Source organism: Pteronotus mesoamericanus, unplaced genomic scaffold (assembly GCF_021234165.1).
Source record: "Pteronotus mesoamericanus isolate MK-2021 breed Mesoamerican mustached bat unplaced genomic scaffold, CSHL_Meso_final scaffold_174, whole genome shotgun sequence".
Classification (NCBI taxonomy): Eukaryota; Metazoa; Chordata; class Mammalia; order Chiroptera; family Mormoopidae; genus Pteronotus; species Pteronotus mesoamericanus.
The window spans coordinates 30,601,212-30,623,764 of NW_026555309.1; positions in this window are offsets into that span (position 1 = coordinate 30,601,212).

The window sequence follows — 22,553 nt, forward strand, 5'->3', positions numbered from 1 at the left end:
TAGAGGAACTACGGGATATTCAGGAGAAGAAACAGAATACATAAACATGGGACAGACCCTCCAAGGCTTTGTGACAGGCCAATGGATGAAAAATTTCATCCACTAGCAGAGTAAATGAAGGATTTTGAGTAGGGGAGTGAGGTGTTCAGATTTGCATCTTACAAAGATGTCTGGTGGGAACGTGGGGAAATGGATTAGGCGGGCAGAGCTGGAAGCAAGAGCAATGGGAAGCCACTGCCAAAATTAAGGTGACAGATGATGTGTGCCCTAACTAAGGCTATGACAGTAAGGGTGTAGAGAAAGGGCAGGCAGTTTGGAAAAATATTAGAAGGAGAGAATTGGCAGGACTTAGGGGCTAATAAAATGTGAGAGATGACAGAAGAGTCTTGGATTTTCTGGAGGTATTTCAGAATTAATGGAGGAAACGCTGACTTCTTACCTTTGAGCCTGGGTTAGTTAGGATAATGCTAGGTTGGTTAAGATAATTCACTCCCCTCCAATATAAAGCCACCTCTCCATGTGTGAACCAAATCCCTTTCTCCCTCACATACTGGAGAACTTTGCGGCACTTATACCCTCTCTCTCCTTATTTCATCACTCTTTATTGAATTATTCTTGTCAACATACAAATATGCCGCAATAGCTCTTATCTTTGAAAAAAATAGTTCTTTGATTTTACTTCCCTCCCCAAGCACTGCTGGATTTCTCTGTTCCCTCTGTAGCCAAACATCATGTGTGAGTTGTCCATAACTACCTCTCACTTTCTCACCACCCAGTTTCTCGCAAACATACTCCAGACAAGCCTTTGTCCCCAGTCTCTACTCAAACTTTGCTTGCCAAGAGTCCAGGACAAAATAACTTTGACTCTACCCCACAACACACAGCGGGAGACAACATGGGCGCACTTCCATGCAGTTTTGCCCAGAGAGCTGTAGTTTTTCTACCCTGGCACACGCGGCCATTGGTTGATGGCTTTCTAGAGTAGGGTGAGGAGAACCAAATTCTGAGGCATTCCTGGCTCTCTGTGTAAGAAGGCAAATACCTATTAAGTGAGGAAAAAACAAGTTTATGAGAACATATGTACGAGGATACTCTTTCTATTTTTTTTCAGTGCGTGTTTGTCCGTATATAAAAAGGGTCCAGAAGGATGGCTTCTACACTGTCAAAAGGGGCTGCCTCTGGGAAGCGGGTCCAGGGTTAAATAGGTCTGCATCACCTGCTGTCGGAGCCCTGCCCATTCGCAGAGGAAATTCAAGATCAGACTGTGCAATGTTGGAGGAGGACAGCCCTCAAGAGGCACCCAGTCCAGGACTTGTGAAGTGTGTGGGGGGATCGGGCCTCTCACCAGAAACCCAACAAAGAGAGGGAGGAGAACTCACAACCAATTAGGTAGAAAAGACTGACTATTGCTGTATCTCACTGATTCTAAGACACAAGATTTTTTTCATTTTCCATCTGTGAAGTTGAGATATGTCTCATGCAGGATGATGTGTAACAATTTAATTAGCATTCTTTTCCTCATTAGTGAAAGGGAAACTATCAGTGCATCTTCTCATCAATAGTAAATTGCAAGACACCTCCCTTGGGGAGACTGAGGATTCACGTTTAGCACATTAAAGGCTCTGAGAATCCTGAAGCAAAGAAGGCTGTCCCATCTGGGATACCCACTCTGGAATATTTTATTAGTAAGAAGTAAATGTGATTGTGATGCATCATTGAGATTTGGATGTTTATTTGTTACAGCACCTAGCATTATCCTGACTAACCCAGGCTCAAAGATGAGAAGTCAAATGCCACATACAAAGCAGAGAGAAGAGGAAGAGGTGGGCATGGTAGGGTCAAAACACCCTGCTAAGAAAAAGAAAAGTGAAGTGTATAGATGCTAACACTGGCCTAAGGCAACCAATCTGGATAGAATTAAAAACGTTCTCTGTCTGACTCCAATGAACAAAGTCAATTTTTGCACAGGAAAAAAAGAAACTTCATAGATTTATAATCTGCAAAAACCTGAATGGGGACTCTACTATTTATATGACATTGGGTAAAAGTACAAGCAGTAAGAAGTCCTAACTGCTCGATCATATTCAAGTACCTACACACACCATCCCTGCCAAGTATGTGGGTCGCTGTTCACTTCTGCCCTAGTGCCTGCTTCCCTCAACCCAGTGCAAGGAACAGTGCTTATTTGATTCTTCCACCAGACATCCCTGCTGCCTGTAGGCTGGCTGTATCCAGAGACAAGTGTTCCAGACCTCAAGTCATCACCAAGTCCTTCTCCTACAAGCTACCTGCTACATTATTAAACTCGCTGAAGTTTCAGCTCAGCAAGCCATGGAAAGACTGCTTTATAGGGTTAGCTTTGGGGAATATAAAATTAAATATTTACAGAAAAACAAGTTCTTTGGCTTTTGTGGTGATATAATAGGAGCATTTGACTCCTATTATAAGTAGAAATTATCTTCTGAGACATCAGCAGCCACTTATTAACAAGGATGACACAGCCCAAGACCATCCAAAGGCACAACATAGTTTAGCATTACGCTCCTTTTAACTTCACAGTTTGGGCTCTAGTACAGGAAGTGGTTATTGCTTAAAGGGAATTTTAAATGGTTAAAAAGTGCCTTGTAACTGATATAGACAAAATGTTATTTTGCAATTGTCTGCATTTTGGTAGAACATAGCTAATTATGTGTAGATTTAGGACAATCCCTTCCCCACCTCCCCGACCCCCCGCCGGCTTCAATGATCCATCATCTTTACACAGATGATTAAACTCTAGAGCAGACACACTTGTTAGACACTGGTCTCTGGGAATAATGTGTCAGGGGGAGAGCGCTCTCGACCAGACTAAGTCCAAATACCACTCCTGTTATTTGCTGGCTATGTGATTGTAACAAAGAACTTTGTTTTAGGTCTATGTATGACTTTAAAAGCCTAACGATTTCAGCAAAATTTTTGCAGATATTGACAATTCTCAAATTTATATGGAAAGGTAAAGGATCTGGAAGAGTTAAGATAATTTTTAGAACAAGAATGTGGTTGGAGGAATTGCTCTTCCTGATGCTTATGCTGTAGCCACAGTAAATAATGGCTACAATATGTAAGGACAGCAGACACACCATTAATGAAACAGAATAGAGAACCCAGAAAAAGATCCATATAAGTGCAGCCAACTAATTTTTTAAGAAAGGCACAAGTTATTTAAAAAAAAAAAAAAAAGGACAGCTTTTTCAACAAATGGCGCTAGAGTACTTGGATATCCACAGGCAAAAAAGATTAATCTACAAATACAACCTAAATATCACAACTTATACAAATACGAACATAGATCATGGACTTATATGTAAAATGTAAAACAATAAAACTTTCAGAAAAAAATTGGAGAAAATCTTTGGGATCTATGGCTAAGCAAAGAGATTTTAGCCTTGACACCAAAAGCATGATCCATAAAAGGAAAAATTAATAATTTGTGCTCAAAAAAATTAAAATATTTTGTTCTCAAAAAACCTATGATGTGGACACGAAAAGGTTGAGAGATTTTGGAGAAGACATCTGACTAAGAGAGACGTCTGAGTAAAGAGTAGTATGTAGAATATGCAAAGAACTCTTAAAAGTTAACAGTTTAAAAATCCAATTAGAAAGAATGCAAAAAATAAGAAAACTCATTTCCCTGAAAAGATATACAGATGGCACGTGAAAAGGCATTCCATGTCATCAGCCATTAGGGAAATGCAAATTAAAAGCACAAGATATTATTACCCACTTATTAAAATACCCAAACTAAATATAGTTATAAACACCAAATGCTGGTGAGAATGCTGTGAAATTGGATCACTATACATTTTTGGTACAAATGTAAAATGGAACGACCATAGTGAGAAAGAGTATGACAGTTTCTCACAAAACTAAATGTGCCACTAAATGTTTTAATCTCGGGCATTTATCCCAGAGAAGTGAAGATTTAATAATACAAACAAGCAAGCAAAATATAACCAGAGACATTGAAATAAAGAGCAAACTGACATTAACCAGAGGGGCGGGGGGATGGGATAATGGAGAAAAAGGGAAAGGTCACCAAGGAACATGTATAAAAGGCACATGGACAAAGCCAAGGGGGGCAGGATCAAGGGTGGGAAGTGGGGGGAGGTGGGGTGCAGGGCAGTGATGGGGGCAAGTGGAGACAACTGTATCTGAACAACAATTAAATACATACATACATACATACATACATACATACCCTGGATACAAAAGTTCAGAGCAGTTGTATTCATAATAGTCCCAAACTAGAAGTAACACAAATGTCATTCAATGCGTAAACTGTGGCACATGCACAACCAGGAAATGTTATTCAGCAATACAAAGGAAGAAATTAGTAACACACAGAACTTGGACAGACCCACAAGAAATTATGCTGAATAAAAAAAGTCAACCTCAAAAAGGTTACAAACTGTATGGTTTAGTAACATATTTGAAATAACACAGTTATAGAGATAGAGAACAAGTTAGTTATTGTCAGGAGTTAGGGGTGGGAAGGGTACAAGGGACGCCTGTGGCTACTGTTTTGTATTGTGATTATGACAGTAGTTAAACAAATCTGCACATGTGATATAGTCCCATTGAACTATAGACACACACACACACACACACACATACATACACAGAAGCGCACGGAAAGCTGATAACATCTGAACATGTTCTCTGATCTCTAACAATGTCAATTCCCTAATTTTGATTAGGGAATTGAACCAAATTATAGTTTCATGATTTACCATTGGAGAAAACTGAATCTCTCTGGACTTTTTTTGTTAACTTTCTGTGAGACAATAATTATTTCAAAATAAAAAGTGTAAAAAAATATTTGAATGTTTATAAAGGTACAGAAGGATTAGATTTAAAGCAAAAAAATTCAGTGGCTCTCTGGGGGTGTTACTTGAACAGTTCAAGGGTTGTCTCCCTGAGAATCAAAATGGCTGAGACTTTATTGGAGAAGCTGCGCTTCGGCTTAATGTATTGTTTCTAGTTAAGTGCAAATCCACTGAATATATTAAGTTGCTCATATCACACTGTGAATTTGTTTGCCATATTCTTTCCGAGAACAAATTTTAATTTCCTTCTCTTCCTCCCTCCCTCCTTCCTTTTTATGGTTTTGCAGAGAGAACAATAATAAAAATAAAGTGAAAATAATAATCAATTTAAAATTTATTCAGTGTTTCTATATGCCAGGCATTGTTCACATCCCTTACATGTGTTAAGACATTTAATTTAATCTTCTAAATAACCACATAAGTTAGGTACAATTATTAAACAACATTTTATTGATGTGAAAACTAAGCTTTAGAGAAGTTAAATAAAACCCAGATTTCTCATTTAGACAACCAGTAAGTAAGGACTTGCTTTTAATGACTACACTATACTTCTTAGACACAGAAAACAGAGAAATAAAAATAGTTGTAAGCTCTGGCTGGGTAGTTCAGTTGGTTAGAGAATAGTTCTAATACACAAAGGTTGTGGGTTTGATCCCCGGTTAGAGCACATACAAGAATCAAGCAATGAATGCATAAATGAGTGGACCGACACGTGTCTCTCTCTCTCTCTCTCTCTCCCTCTCTTTCCCTCCTTCCCCCCTCAAATCAATAAATTTAAAAAAATCAGTTGATTCATTACTCTCCAGGGATGGCAGGTCTCTCTCCTTCTTTTTCCCCCTTCCTCTGTGCTCTCGGTCTCTTCTAGCCAAGCTGCTTCCCCTTCCCTCTTCAGGGGGCTTCAGCTAGCTCTGCTCTTTCTCACAGCGTTCCAGACTCCCTCCAGATACTCTACCAATTTGTTGAATTGAAAGATCTTTCCCTCTTTTGGGATTTCTCTAATATGTATCTTCAAACATATCTTAATCTATTAAACAAAGAATCTCAGTGAATGACTGTTTAACCAAGCGATTAAAAGTAAGCTGATGCACAGAAGATATTTATTGACAAAGGTAGGCAGTTTGCTACTGTCTCTATTAATATTTATCATTTCATCACTTACATTTCATGAAATATATGCCTCATCTAGAAAAATAAAAGTAAGCTACATTTCATTCACTGCAGTCTGAAAAGAAATACCTAAACACTTTAATGACACATCCTTTCCCTCACACTTTTCTCATTGTCAAGTCATAATAAGCAGCCTCCCAAATCTGCTCCAGGAAACAAAGGCCAGGTTTATTGAAAACTAATGTAAACAGGTGTGTCTACCATGTAATATTCTTTAATAGTTCATAGTAATAACATCTTATGTAGTTATGGAATTTCTACATCACTGTTTAATCCTTCTCCTCACGCTAATTTATAATTCTTGGGTTTCTTCATCCACTAGGAGGGCTGGCTGCTCAAGATGAATGGCTTCCTCTTATTTTAAAGAAATATTCCCACTCACAGGTCTTCCCGAGACTCCAACGGCACTCAGGCATCCCTGTTTAACAGGTCTGCCTCGCCCTTCGCTACAGTGTATTCTGTGTCCTGACTCCTCCAGGCTTTGGCTATTTATATTCCAGGCCAAATCTTTGTTGAAGTTCAAAACAAAACTGTCTCTTAAATTCAGTCTCAGAAATGAAGAACACATGATTTGCCTCTTGTGAGCATTTAAAAACAATGCAAAAATCAGGAGAGCCTGACGTGGTAGTAACAGTAGTTTCTCACTGCAAAAGAGACCAATTGGTAGAGTTGGTAGTAAGAGAACTGGAGATGAGGGAAGAAACCCCTCCGCCTAGACCCCTTTTAGGATGGAGTTCCCCCTCGCTACCCTGCATCGCTGCGGAGCCCCAGAAGGTGCTGCTCGGCCCTGTGGGGGGTTTCCCTTTTGCAAGAAATGCCAGCTGGGAGCTCCCCAGCGCACTGGGGGGTCAAGCTGCTGGGTGGCAGAGGGCTGCAGAGAGGAAAACTCCAGAGCGAGATGGAACGGGAGTCGAAAACTGTCCTCCCGTGACTAGCAGGGCGAACGCAGTGGGCAGGAAGAGCTGCCCGGCTGCGGGGAGCGAAGGCCCTGCGCGGCTCCTGCCGAGAGAACAGCCTCGAGCCATCAGCAGTGGGAGCAGCCAGGACAGAGGCAGACTCTCAGGGGCCAAGTCAGAAGAGACTATGGAGGGCTGGAGGACATTGTGTGGCCCACGTGCCACGCTGTCCCTGAGCCTCGCCAGAACCAGATGTTATCTTGAACAAAAGGAGGGAGAAGAAGGAGGAGAGCAAAACACTGAAAAGCTACTTGCCCCTGAAAGACTGGGTTATCCTTAAAGTGACAGAGCGAAACCAGAAGTGATTACATTATCCCAGAATAGAACTGAAGGCTCAAGAGCAAGGTGCTATACTTTTACCTATTAACGTTGTAACTATAGTTTTAAAGCTTTACAGACCTCTTGGTGGGATTTTGTACCTCAGTAACCAGTACATAAGATCATTTTAATTGAATTAGAGTTGACATACCATCTTATATTAGTTTCGGGTATACAACATGGTGATTTGATGTTTTTGTACATTACAAAATGGTCACCATGGTAAAAGTCTAGTTATCACCTATCGCCATACAAATGTATTACAGTATTATTGGCTGTATTTCCTATGCTGTACATTATGTCCATGACTTATTTATTTTATAACTGGAAATTTTTACCTCTTGATCCCCTTCACCTATTTTGCCCATCCCTCCACCCTCATTTCCCTCTGACAACCACCAGTTTGTTTCTGTATCTATGAGTTGTTTTTTCTTTTGCTTTGTTTTTTAGATTCCATATATAAGGGAAACCATATGGCATTTGTCTTTCTCTGTTTGACGTGTCACTTAGCATAATACCCTGTAGGTCCATCCCTGTTGTTGCAAATGGTTTGTCATGACCGAGTAATATCGCATTGTGTGTATGTATCGAATTTCCTTTATCCATTCAGTTACAGAAGACAGGTTGTTTCCGTATCTTGGCTATTGTAAATAATGTTGCAATGAACACAAGGGTGCCTATATCTTTTCAAATTCATGTTTTTGTATTCTTTGGATAAATCCCCAGTAGTGAGATTGCTGGATCATGTGACATTTCTATTTTTAATTTTGTAAGAACTTTTATACCATTTTCCAGGATGGTCACACCAATTTGCAGTCCCACCAACAGTATATGAAATTTCCCCTTTCTTCACATTCCCATCAACACTTGCTATTTCTTGTCTTTTTTATAATAGTCATTCTAACAGGTGTGAGGCAATATCTAATTGTGGCTTTAGTTTGCATTTCCCCAATTATAAGTGATGTTGAATACCTTTTCATGTGCCTGTTGGCCATCTGCATACCTTCTTTGTGAAAATGTCTTTGCAGATTCCCTGCCTATTTTTTAATTGGGTTATTTGGTTTTCTTTCACTGAATTGTATGAGTTCTTTATATATTCTGAGTATTAAACCCTTATTAAATCTTATTAAAGGGATAAATCTTAAAAATCAGCCAAATAATTAGAGTGAGGGATATACCATATTGTACAAAAGGAATACCAATACAAAAGACAGATAACTTCTTATCAGACATAATGGAAGGCAGAATATAATGGGATAGCAATGTTAAAGTCATGAAAAATAAAATAATTCTGTAAAACAAGGATTACAAACTCAACAAAAACATTGATACCTTTTAAACTTTTAGTTAAAGATATTATGAGGGGGAAAAAGCTGATATATGGTTGCTAGCATATCTGCAGTATTATAAATAATTTTTAAAAAATTCTTTGTGATAAAAGAGATGAAACACGCTGGAAATTTAGATGTAAAAGAAAATAAAAAGAACACTCCAAGTGGTAAATATGTGGTTAAACATAGATTATTTTTCTTTCTTTCCTTAAATTATTTTAATGTCAACTTATCATTTAAGGTGAAAATTGAAATTAATTTGAGAGAGTATAACATTTAGAAGTAAAATAGATAAAACAGTAGCCCAAACTATAACGGGGGTATATGAATAAAATTATATGGTTTTAAAGTTCTTATAATTAACTGAAAAAGTAATGATACAAGGTAGAGTACACTAAGGAAAAAACAAAAAAGTATATTTTACTCACTAGAGCACAACTAAGAACATAACAGAAAGAAATATAGGTGAAATCCAATAGAAGAGATAGAATAAAATACTAAAATATCATTGGTTAATCCAAAATAAGGAGGAAAAAGGAACAATGGAAAATATGTTACAAAACAATTCAAGATGATATACAAAAATATCAGTATCTACAGTAAATGTGTATGGGCCAATGATTCCAATAAAAAGGGAAATAATGTCACATCTTCTCATATACACCAAGATAAATTATATTATGTTTAGGAAAGGTGCACTTTAACTACAAAAACAGATTGGAAGTAGAGGTATAAAATTATATACTATGCAAATAGTAAGCATGAAAAGGTCATGTGGTTATATTAATATCATAAAAGAAGTAATTAAAAATCAAAAGAGAATGAAAGATGATTTCATAATAATAAAGGATAATTTATCAAGAAGATACTACAATCCTAAATATGTATAAATCTGATAGCAGAGTTTTAAAGTACAGGAAGCACAAAATGACAAACATAAGGGAAAATTACACAAATCCACAGTTAAATAGGTGAAGAGTTTAATACTCCTTTTTCAATGAGTATTAGAAGTAAATATAAAATAATAAAGATATAGAAGATTTAAACAACACTGTAAACCTAATTGATAACTAACAGAATATACATGTACATATGGATTAGATATCAAGAAAAAATATAATGGGTAATAAAACAGGGCTTAATAAATTTTAAAGGATTGGAGTCTGATAGAGTTTATTTTTGACCAAAATAGAAAACAAATTAAAAATCAATAATAATAATAATAGAATATCAAGCATTTCCAAAAATATATATAAGTAATATACAACTAATTGACCCATGGTTCAAAGAAAAAAATCACAGAAAAATTTAAAATATCTTGAGCTAATAAATATAAAAGCCTACCCAAATCTGTGGAATTAAGCAATCTATAGGACAAAATTAAGCAACCATTCAAAATACAAACTCAACAATTAAGAACAGAAGGGAACGTGCTCAATTTAGAGCATTTTTTAAAACCTAGAATTAACATTATGTAATGAAATATTAAATGCATTTCTCCTAAGACAGTGAACAAGGCAAAGGCATCTGCTTCTTGCCCTTATATTCAACATTGTGCAGGAAGCCCTAATCAGCGCAAACAGGCAAACAAAAGAAAAAGCCATCCAGATTAAAAAGAGAGAAGTATTTCTTTAATTTACGAATACATGATTGTTTATGTAGAAAATCCCAAGAAATCAGCAGAACTAATTATAAACTTAGCAAGTTAGCAGATACAAGGTCTGATTTTAATAGTTACCATATAACTACTGTAATCAAGTTGGTGGCATAAGAAGAGACAAATAATTAATGAAATAGACAAGTATCAATTGATATTTGACAAAGGCATCAAGGTAATTCAATGGAGAAAGAGTAAACTTGTCAACAAATCACGTGGTAGCTAAAAAAAGAAATCTAACTTGAGATAAATGAGAAAACTAAATATAAAAGCCAAAATCCATAGGAAACATCTTTTTCATAGTGGAGGTAAGCAACAACAACAAAAACCAAACAAACAAAAAAAAAACTTTTCAGAGAAAAATAAGTAAAAACAACAAAAAAAATAAGATAAGAACTATAAAAGTTTTAAAAATGATCAATTTGATTTGAACTCAAGTTGGTGTTATTCTCTGAAAATGAGTAATTAGGTTTTTTTATAATGCTTGATTTATAGAAATTTGTATAACTGAATGTTGACTGGGAATTTTTTTATTGTCCAGGGATGGTAGTTAAATACCATAACTTAAAGGAAAAGTTCTAAGTACCCTGCATTCTAAGGTCAGAGAACAAGGTAGGACCACTGACTTCTAAGCATATACCCTTCCTAGCCTACCCAAGTCAATATAACAAATATTGGGAGAACCGAAAAAGGGGTGAACTTTGTGGTGGCCAAGTGAGAGAAGCTCCAAAAGAGTCACTCAAAGAATAGAAGTTCCTGCAAGGAAGGACGCCAGCATGTTCCCTGGCTGAGTAGCCTGACTCATTTGGTGGCACCCCAGCGTGGAGCAGTCAGAATCAGTCCTTGGAAGAGCACTCTCAGAAATTGGGAGTCTAGCACATCATTGTACACAAAACTTCCCATCCCACAATGGAAAATAGGGGGATACTTCACATGGGTCCCCTAACATTAGGAGGCACATTTAAATATAAAAAAAGTCCTGCATAGCTCTTGCCTAAGCCTATTGGTTAGCCCTTTCTAGCTAAGGTTCAAATAACTGTAGGGTAGCCTTAGATAAATAGAGCAAATACATTGATTTCTGTGGACCTGTGTGAAAAGATACTTGAAAGGGGAGTTGCTATGGGATGCTCCATGATTACTGGAATGCCTAATGTGAGGAAATACTGTAAATACACCTCTGGAGCAGCTGGAGGCACAGATAGTTCTCCCTCTGAGAGATAAATAAGAAGGGGCTGGGTTGAGCTAAACAAGAAAGCCACAGACATAAACTATATGCAGACTCTATGTAGACCATCTCAATATCAGAGGCCACCAATGACAGAAAGACAGACATTTCCCCACCACTAATATAAAGACATTCATGGGCAAAGAGCTTTGCCATCCCTATCCTTTCTTCCTGCCACCAATGTTGGAAAAGCTAGCACTTCTTTTGCAGGGGAAGGATGAGGTGTAAGACCAATACATTCCTCGGCTTCCTTCAAGTACCCACGCTATGGAGAAGAGAGGAGCATCTAATAAAGCTTGAGATTTAGAAAAACAAAACGAAGTTTTTAAATGAAGAGAATTAAGCGTAAATTACCAGGTGAGATTATCCTAAGAGCACATTTCATTATCCAGAAGGATACAAGAGAGAAATTAAACCATTTCATATTTATGTCCTAATGAGTAGATGCCTTAACAAACCTGCTATACCCTTCATTGTCATTTCATAGTAAAATATGTGGACCTTGAAATCAAACTGTAATGAACTAAATTTGATATTATTTAAATTAGGAGTTAAGAGCTGTAGGCTCAGATTCTTTTGGTATTTGTTAAATGAGTCCCCTCAAACCATCATTGAGCTAGCAAAGTGAATTATACAAATAACTATTTTTTGGGTGAAATATTTTAACAGCAGATTCTAAGAGGTAACTGAAAATTTAGAAATGGTGACCTTTATTCATGTGCATATCTCTGAATAAAACTATATGAAATTTAAAAAGCTATTCCTTCATGATAATTATACTTGAGTTCTTCATAAGGAATAATTTAGTTCCAAGGAGGTTGGCTTTTTTGATCACTGTCAAATGGGACCTTTTATTTAAACTAAAGTCAATCAAACTCATTATAAATATTGAGATTGATTTTTGAGGCCACAAACCTAAATAGCAACCCTGCCACAGTTTTTGAAGACTTTAAATGTACTTTGCATTTCCGTATATAAACTCACTGTGTATATAGAACTAAAATCATAATCAAAGGGAAAACTGAAATATTTCACCTATTGTACGATGAATTTTTTAATTAAATTTAAAATTTTAAAAAAAAAGCTCCCAAATCTTCAGTGCTATGGACACACATGAGAAAGTATGATTGACCAACACTGAGAATAAAAAGGCTCCAGGCTCATTGTCAAGTGTGAAATGACCAACAGCTGCAAATTAGCAGATGAGCCTATGTTTTGTGTACATGGATGAAATTAGGAGGTCTAGGCTCTGTCTGTTTCTATGTGTTTAGCAAATTCCGCTTCTCAAATCATAATAAAAAATCTCTTGGGTGAGCCTACTGCCAAGATTTGTTTCTTTCATGCACAGAGACCCAAATGCATCCAGAGTCTTCTTGAAGCTCTCATTAGTATTTGTAGAGAAGGTCTGACCAGTAATTATCTCTCACTAAATTGTTCTATAATTGCTTTTCCGTGGCATGTGTTAACATAATTTCTATCAAGGAGATACCAAAACTGAGTGAAAACTCAAAAAATCAAGTCAATCATCTAGATGGTTAACATTAGCGTCACCTGGACAGGGACTGAAGCCTGCTTGGGTGAGAGACCAAAGTCCAATCTAACTCCAGAGTAAACAACTATGTAATTATTCCTTATCTTTGAAGAATGTACATTTTAATAAACATGCTTAGATTACAAACATATCCCCTCATGTAATTCCTAGTTTATTTGTCTGTCTGTCTCCCCATCACCTTTCCTGGTTGTTACAATGCATCAGGAGTTTTTGTGGCTCATTCCACCCTGGAATTGTGGTCTTGATCTCTCTCCTGGACACCAAGTGTGTGTCATTGTACACTGAGCTAGTGAGACAATTGGGTTCAGTCCAACTTTAAGTTTTGAAATAGTAACAAGGGAAGGAAAAAAAAAACCTCCCATTATCTGGAGGGATAACCTATCTGAAACTACTCTTTCTACTTGGTCTCTCAATTATAAACTTATTTTCCACTTAAGAAACCCATTTTAACTCTAAATCCATACTTTTACAAGAGTAGGCCTCAATAAAGAGCTTAGAATCCTAAACCCTATTAGGAAAGTACACTTATTTGGTACCTTTGACAGAAAATAACTTTCTCATCCTCAGATAAGGCTAGCATAGAACCAGGCTCAGGAGGAACAAGCCTAGAACTGTAAGTGACGGATGTGGGCATCTGCTAGACATTCAGCTCATCCAGACCGATCCTGGATATCAAAGGGTTGACAGACATCCTCTCATGAACACCTCTCCAATCCCAGTGAAACATGAAATCTAACGTAGACCTACACACCAGCAAAGCCAGGTTGATGACCTATATTTAGCAGCTCTTCAAGCTTCAGGTGAATTTCAAGCATGATTGTTATTCACATCCTCGTATAACATATTTGATCCTCAAATCACTGGAGGTTTTCAAAACCCTTTTTTGTGTGTGGGAGCTTATGGTTTGTTTCATCAGTAACACTGTATGCTGTCCTCTTTTGTGCAGTTCTAAGAAAATAGTAGATCCTTTATTAGCTTTATTTTAAAGTTGAATCTCCAGGTTTCAAACACAATGAAGTAAGTAGTGAGGTGCTGAGTTCTAGCATTTCAACAGGTCAGTCATCAATTATGGTATAGCAGCTGTTCAAAGGTAGGAGATAAACAAGTAAATGAACAAGTAAATATAATGTGTTGCCATTTTTGTCTTTTTTCTTTACGACCTTACTGTAATAAATACCAGACATGGTTCATTTTAACATATGCACTACAAGGTGGCATCACCCAGATTCACAGTTTTGGATTCCTGAACCACAATATTAGTTGCCATGTAGTTTGGAGAATAAAGAATGGGTCCACTGATAAAAATCTACAGGAACTTAGATTTCCACCCAAAATTTTATAAACCATCTTAACTGAATCAGTTGGGGAAAACCAACAAACAGAAAGTTTCATTCTTTTTAGAATTAATTAAATCAGAAAAATTTGCTAAGTGATGTGGTTTCAGAACAATAGCTACTTGAGAAATAATGTGGCAAGGATTTCCAGTCAAAATGGTGGCATAGGCAAACATGGTTTGCCTCTTCTCATAACCACATCAAAATTACAACTAAAATATAGAACAACCACCACTCAGACCCATCAGAAATTGAGCTGAATGGAAGTCTAACAACTATGGAATTAAAGAAACCACATCCATCAAGACTGGTAAGAGGTATGCACAGATGCAGAATGGGCTGGTCCCTCACCAACATGTGGTGGATAAACATTTAGGAGGGATACCTTGGGAGTGAGGAGTCCCAGCCCCACATCAGGCAACCCCAGCCCAGGGTTTTAGTGCCAGGAATGTAAGTCCCCACAACATCTAGCTGCAAAAACCAGAGCAGAGATTGAATTGGTGGAAGAAACTTCTGGAGCCCCAAGCAACTCCTCTTAAAGAACCCACACATGGTCTCTCCATGGTCTCTCTGAGCTCCAGCACCAGGGTAGCAGCTTGAAAGGCACCAGTGGTATACAGGGAGACACTGAAGTGTTTGGTATCGAAGCAAGAAGAGGCCATTGTCCCTTTTCTAAACTCTCCCACCACAGAGCCAGCAAGCTGGTGCTATGTCTGAGACTTTATCAACCTGGCTAACACTGAACCTCCTCGGAGATCCCCAGAGACTCCACACCACTCAACTTATGGGTCCACCTAAGCTGCTTTCCATTATGAATGGCTGGTCTTGGCTAACGCTTCACTTCCTAAACCCTATCAAACAAGCAACAGCTGGCCTCAGGAGCCCAAGGCCCAGCACTAGCAGCAGCCAGCCTAGATTCATAGCTTGGCTTCACCTCAGAATCTCCAAGCCCAGCACAAGTGGCAGCCATCTCAGATTGCTTTATAGCTCAGGCAGGGTGGTCCCGGGCAAAACATGGGTAGGAATTGACCTTGGCCTCCACCACCCAGGAAACCCCAGGGCCAACACACCCAATGTTCGGCTACAGACCACGTCAGAGCACCACCATCCTGCCCCTGCACAGCTGATCCTCCACAAGGGTAGAAGTTGGTGGTAAGTGGCCACAGCCAATCCTTGCAGCTGACTGACCTGGGTAAATCCCTCCCATTCATCTGCCAACAGCAACCAAGGCTCAACTACAAGAGGAGGGTGACTCAGCCCACACAAAGTGTGCACCTTGAATGCCCAGCTTGGGTGATAGGGGAGGCTGTGCCACTGGACCGTACAGGACACCTACTATATTAGGCCACACTACCAAGACACAAAGTCAAAGTAACTCTACTTAATATATAGAAACAAACACAGGGAGGCCACCAAAACAAGGAGACAAAGACACATGGCCCAAATGAAAGAACAGATCGAAACTCCAGAAAAAGAGCTGAACAAAACAGAGGTAAGCAATCTATCAGATGCAGAGTTCAAAAGACTGTTTGTAAGGGTGTTCAAGGAACTTAGTGAGGACCTCAGCAGCCTAAAGAAGATCCAGTCGGAAATGAAGGATACACTAATTGAAATAAAGAAAAATGTACAGGGAAACAACAGTAGAATGGATGAAACCAAGTATCAAATCAATGATAAGGAACATAAGAAAGCAAAAGACAACCAATCAGAATGGCAAGGAAAAAGAACCAAAAGTATATAAGCAGCCTCTGGGACAACCTCAAGTATTCCAACATTTGCATCATAGGGGTGCCAGAAGGAGAAGAGAAAGAGCAAGAAATTGGAAATCTATTTGAAAAAATAATGAAAGAAAACCTCTCTAATTTGGTGAAGGAGACAGACGTGCAAGTCCAGGAAGCACAGAGAGCCCCAAATAGCTGGATGCAAGAGGCCAGCTCCAAGACTCATCATAATTAAAGTGCTGAAGGTTAAAGAGAGAATCTTAAAAGCAGCAAGAGAGAAACAGTTAAGTACAGGGGAGTTCCCATAAGACTGTTAGACAATTTCTCTAAAGAAACTTGCAAGCAAGGAGAGATTGGCAAGAAATATCAAAGCCATGAAAGGCAGGGACCTACAGCCAAGATTGCTCTACCCAGCAAAGCTATCATTTAGAATTGAAGGGCACATAAACATCCTCCCAGACAAGAAAAAATTAAAGGAATTCATCATCACCAAGCCATGATTATATGAAATGCTAAAGGGATTAATTTAAGAAAAAGAACAACAAAATTATGAACAATATAATGACAAAAAATACAAATCTATCAACAACTGAATCTAAAAATCTCATTAGGCAAACAAGAATAACAGAGAGAACCATGGATATGGAGAGGTTTCACGGTTGGCAGATAGGAGTGTGGGGTGCAGGGGATGGGTGAAGAGGTGAGGGGATGAAGAAGTACAAATAGGTAGTTACAGAATAGCCATGGGGCTGTAAGGTACAGTATAGGAAATGGAGTAGCCAAAGGACTTACCCGTATGACACATGGACATGAACAATGGTGCGGGGGGTTGCCGGAGGGAGTGGGGGATGCTGGGTGGAGGGGGGCAAAGGGGGAAAAATCAGGACAACTGTAATAGCATAATCAATAAAATATGATAAAAAAATAATCTGGCAGATTCACACACCTCAAAGTATAAACATTTTTTCTAATCAGGTTTCCACAAAGAAGATGTTGCCTTTGACTCTCCCAAACTAGACCGAAAGGAGGAATAACAGGGGAAAGCAAAGTTGACTCATTTACAAATCAGGCTCCAATATACTTCCTCTGTTTTGAGAAAACATGCTAATCCCTATCATGATGGAAACTGCAAAGTGACCTCGGTTTAGGGATCAGAAAGTGACAGAGTTTGAAGGATAAATCATATTCTACGAATTTTTTTTTAATAAAAGGGAGTTTCCTTCAGGAAAGCAACATGACATATTTTTCTTCTTGCAGGAAAATGGAAAAAGAGAATCCATTTCAACAGATATCTATTTCAACAGAGAAAGTTTCTGCATGGAGATCTGGTTTAAAATACAAATGAAAATATTCTCAAGATACCCAGAACAAACCCATTTTATTAGTAGACCAGCAGCTAAGAATGAAAACACTTATCACACTCTAGCTAACATCTTATTTTAAAATTTATTTGAGTGGTTTTTTTTTCCTTCCCACGGAATAATGTGTAGTAATTAAAGCCAGCAAGTCTCTGATTAGTATGAAAATGTTACCTTATGATTAAATTAAGAGCAATAATGCCTTCTGTGCACGTAGCAGGCTAAAACTTGAAGGATCCTTAAGAGCTTGTCTGTGTGGAGGATAAGGACGTCATCATGCGGACTAGGAACAGGATGATGAGAACAGTGGACCTTTCAAAATGACAAGGACTGTTTGCTTACTTGGGAAATTGGAAGGTCACAAGTCACTCAGAAAAAAAAAAAAGGTGTATCTGGCAATAACAGCTATGAGTCTCAGAATCTGTCTGGCAAGGATATTGTTCAACCCCATTCTTAACCATTGTATTTAACAAACTAAATGCAACCAGTCACTTGCTGGCTCAGGATTCTGAGCCATTGTCTTAGCCTTTCCCATCACCTTATTATTTATTCTTGTTTTGCCCTTCTGAAACCATTTAGGAACTCAGTATATCCAGTGGTATTAGACAGCCATTGAAAGCCTGTTCAATCTGATGGTCTGTCCTTTAGTTATGTACTGATAACCTTTAAAATTCCCACAAATCAAATATTCAATACCTAAGAGCAAGCCACTAGGTTTGAAAGAAATTGCACTCATTTACCCTTGGGACAATTTAGTCATTTTCCCCTAACACTTTCATAGCGTCATACACCTTTCCTTTTAGCTCATTTAATAGTTACAATTTTACATGTATTTGTATAGTTCTTTCACAGCAGCAGAGCACAGTTGCATAGTACACATGTATACTCTCAAGTGCATAGCACATCATCTGGCACATTGTGGGTATGTAATACTCTGTTGAATAAATGAATGAATGGATAAAGAAGTATTATTTTTAGCACAGAAATCTATAAAACTTTAAGCCATAGAAAATTTGAGGATGTTTACTTTATCAAAAATAGTATAAAATGTCCTTAGCCCAGAAAATATTTGGTATCTCTGCATATCTGTGAGGTTTTCTTTTTTTTCCTTTTCTTCTTTTTTTTTTTTTTGCATTGTCCTTGACCTAAAAGTTTGCTAAGCAAATTGATTATGTGAGCAAGTTTCCAGGAAATGTAAACAGTATTTCAGAGAATATTCAACTTGCTAAGGTCAAAATCTTTTCAAAGTACTTTGAAATCATCAAATTGAGTCCAAATACTCTGATATTCTTTGCATTTTAATCTAATTCATAAATCTGTAGGTTATTTCCAGATAACCTTTCCACTGCATTTTGTGGGAGTAAGTTGCTTTTCAAGAAGCACCTTTCACTGAATTCAGATGACCTTTTCTCCAGTTGTTCTGAGTTAGGAAAGTCTTAATGCATATTTACTTAGGTATGTAAAAACTCTCAAAGGAGGAGGGAAAAGAACGAATAATCATGATCAGCTGACATACAATCTGGGTCAGATGAATTCAAGTCCTACATTTTGGGGCTCTGTGAAAGATTACATTAGAAATTAATCTGGACCTAGAGTTGCCCAATCAAGAAATTGTTCTATACATCAGAGATGTATTATTCAAAGTACAGTCCTTTATCTGAAAGCTTCATAGAAATTTCTGGGTGCTATACCAGATATCCTGATTCAGAAGCTCAGTGATAGGCTTAGGAATCTGTATTTGAACAGCTTCTATGTGCTGTAGTTTAAAAACCACTGGACTAGGCTAGAGTTATGGCTAGGGTTAGGGTTAGGGGTTAAGGTTGGGGTTAGGGTTAGAGTTTAGGGTAGGGGTTAGAGTTAACGTGCTTACCTGAGGGGTATGTACAAACAAAAAGATGAGAATATTATTAATCTACATTTAATTCAGTTTCTAATTTCTATTTTTGTAAATGCTTTACAGTACTTTATATAGAAGTACAGTATACAACATAAGAATACATAGACATTATAGGGGACTAAAAGTTTTTACTTATGGACTAAAAGTTTTTACTTATGGACTAAGCAATCAAAAATTTTAGAGAACCTAGATCCAGAAAATAATAAGTATCTAATCAATCTTTCTGAATGAAATTCCTATGTGTAGAAATACTTTGAAATGGGTCCCTTTACCAGCAAGAGAAAATATAGGAAATGTGGAAGAATTTAGCATGGATAATTAGGATTTTGTAACTTTGTCTTTAAAAATAAAACGAGAGCTATTCAACAAGTACAACTTAAGCATGTTCTATGAAAGATGCTAGAAAGCATACTACTACGGGAAGTAATTTATCAACCTAAATGAAATCAGGTGCTTGAGAACAAATAAAGAATGAGGCACTTGTGGAGGAAAAAAAATCAAACAATGGAAGCAAACAAGGGTTTAGGTTCTGCCTGTCTGATGCCAAGGGACAATTGGTTTGGGTAGCTGCAGGAGCATTTGAAAATGTAAAGTGGGTGGAGCAAGCCTGCAAGCATCCTATTTAGCAGCTTGGGATGCAGTCCCTGTAACAAAGGATCCCATTCTTTGTAACCCGGTGAAATTGACTTCAGCTGTCCCCATGCAGCTAGAGTAGGTCGATTTGAAGCCTAGGGAAAAATGTCTTGAGAGCCTACAGAGTATGATCATCCCTTTGTTATTTTTTTAAACTTTTTTTCCTGCCTGTCTTGTGTTGTACTCTGCCTTAGATTTAAGAAAATAAATAAATAAAAGGGGACTGTAATTGAATTAAGAACAATGAGTCCCAAACTGCACAGTTTTTCACGTGAGACCAAAGAAGATTTGGTTTTGATCTTAGAGTAACCAGATGCCCCCTTTTTAACAGATTCCCTTAACTCAACACACACAGACCCTCACCCAGTCTTTAAAAAAAAAATCCTATGTAACAACAAAATTAAGGGGAGGGAGTGGGTATGCTTCTCCCTTTTCCAAGTGTGGGAACAGAAATAGTCTCTTTTCTGGTTTAAATGTAAGTTTGCTTGCACTGATTTGTGGTAGAGAGAGCAGAGAAGAAGACAATGCTGAAAATGACCATAGAAAGACTAAATAAGTAAAAAATGCACAGGTTCAGGCATATATCAATTTTTATTATTTTGTAAAGCTGAAAAAAATCTGCCAATTATTGGAATGTTGAGAAATACATGAACATTTTATATTAGCTGATTTGACTCACTTTTTGTCAGGTTTTAAAATGGCAGTAATTACAGGGGCCTTGCCTTTATAGTGTAAGGTTATTGGGTAATTATTTACTACAGAGACCTTAGTTCTTGGGAATGTTTATCCAAATGTAGTATTAGAACCATTATTTTATGTTTTGTAGGCCATTGTGCTCATATCAAGATTTTATAATAGTAAAAAAGGAAAAAAAATCCTTCTTGAATAGCATGGTATCCCTGACTTTAAATTTTTTATTTACCCACCTATCACTTATTAAAAATTCCAAACAGTAAATCCAAAAGAAAATCATTTTTTTAAATGAGCCTTCATACTAGCTTTCATATTCTCTCTCTTGCTCTGATTCTCTCTCTTTCTCTCTCTCTCTCTCTCTCTCTCTCTCTGTCAGCCAAGGTAATAAACACAAGTCTCCAGCAGCAAGAGAGGGCTTTTGGAAATTTCCAAGAATGATAGACAAAAAAAAGGACAGTGAAATGTGCCCAGAGCTCTACAGAAACAGAAGACAATTCAAAATGTATTCCCACCCTTTCTTTGTCTCTAGAAGTTTTTCCAGTAAACATGCCACAAGCCGGGGGTCACGGGTTCCTTTATTAGCAACTGCTAGAAACTTATCTTGAAGGCCCAGCTGATCTCTCGTGGTTGTGCGTGGTCTCAGAACCTGTGTTTCATGGGTGTGAAATGAGATGAAATGTGTTTATGAGGTTTTGACCCAAATATTCCCTTCTAAATTTTGCCAAGACATTATGTACTTGGTTCTTTTTTACCATATTTTCTTAAATAAATAAATAGAGGTTAAGTGCAGACTTGACTCTGAACATGCTATATTTGTACTCTGTCAAAATATCACACGTGCAACTCAGCTCTGTGTGTGTGTGTGTGTATTATTTTCTATATATAGGTTCATTTGTTAGTTTTGTTGAAATCAAGCTTATGCAACTTGAAGTGGAACAGAGCAGTTGCCATTATACAGTGAATTTTATCTGATATATCAAATTTCACGACCAAGATTCACACATAAATATGAATAATACAGGCTACTGTCAGTGATTAAGCACCTTAAAAGAATGTTTCAATATTAAATCTCTTTGACAAAAGCTATCATTAAGATTCACAACCTCAAGACTGTTTTTATGTGACTTCTGCACAAAAGCTTCTTACAGTTGCTTTAAAAATTCCAAAGTAGCTTCAACTATGTTGCCTTTATGTTTTTTTGCCACTACAATCTCTTCCATATTATCTTTCAGGTGTATCCAATAGGACGTTTGTAGACTCTTAGGGGAATTATATTTTTGTAGCCTCATAGGCATTTTTACCATTTTTATGTGAGACTAGGTGAATTTTCATAGGATGGTCAAATGTTTAGTTTGCAGTACATCATGTTCATATATTAGCATTGAACACTTAGAAGTGCTTTAAACTCAATGTTAATTTGCCAAATCTTATAAAACCCTTAGATCGTAAGTATTATTAGTCTGTGTAAATTTATGTACCATTTGGGCAAAATATTTGGTATATGTCTTTAATAAACTGTGACAGAACAAAATTTCCACAAGCCAAGTATAGGCAGAAGATTTTAATCCTTAATTTGGTGACTATTTAAAAAAAACAACAAAAAAATTCTTGTTATATAAAAAACATAAAGCTGAGCAGAGACTGAATCATAGATTAACACTCTGCTCATGTAGACTGTTATCAGCACCAAAGGGGCTCTGGGTAAACCACTTCCTCTCTTCTCTGTCTTTATAGAACAGAATAATTAATTACTTGCTTACTTTCCACTTCACGTTGTGATGTATAAATCTGGCCTAATAGTGTCATGTCTTGTGAATATGAATGTAGCTGGAAAATTTAACAGGGA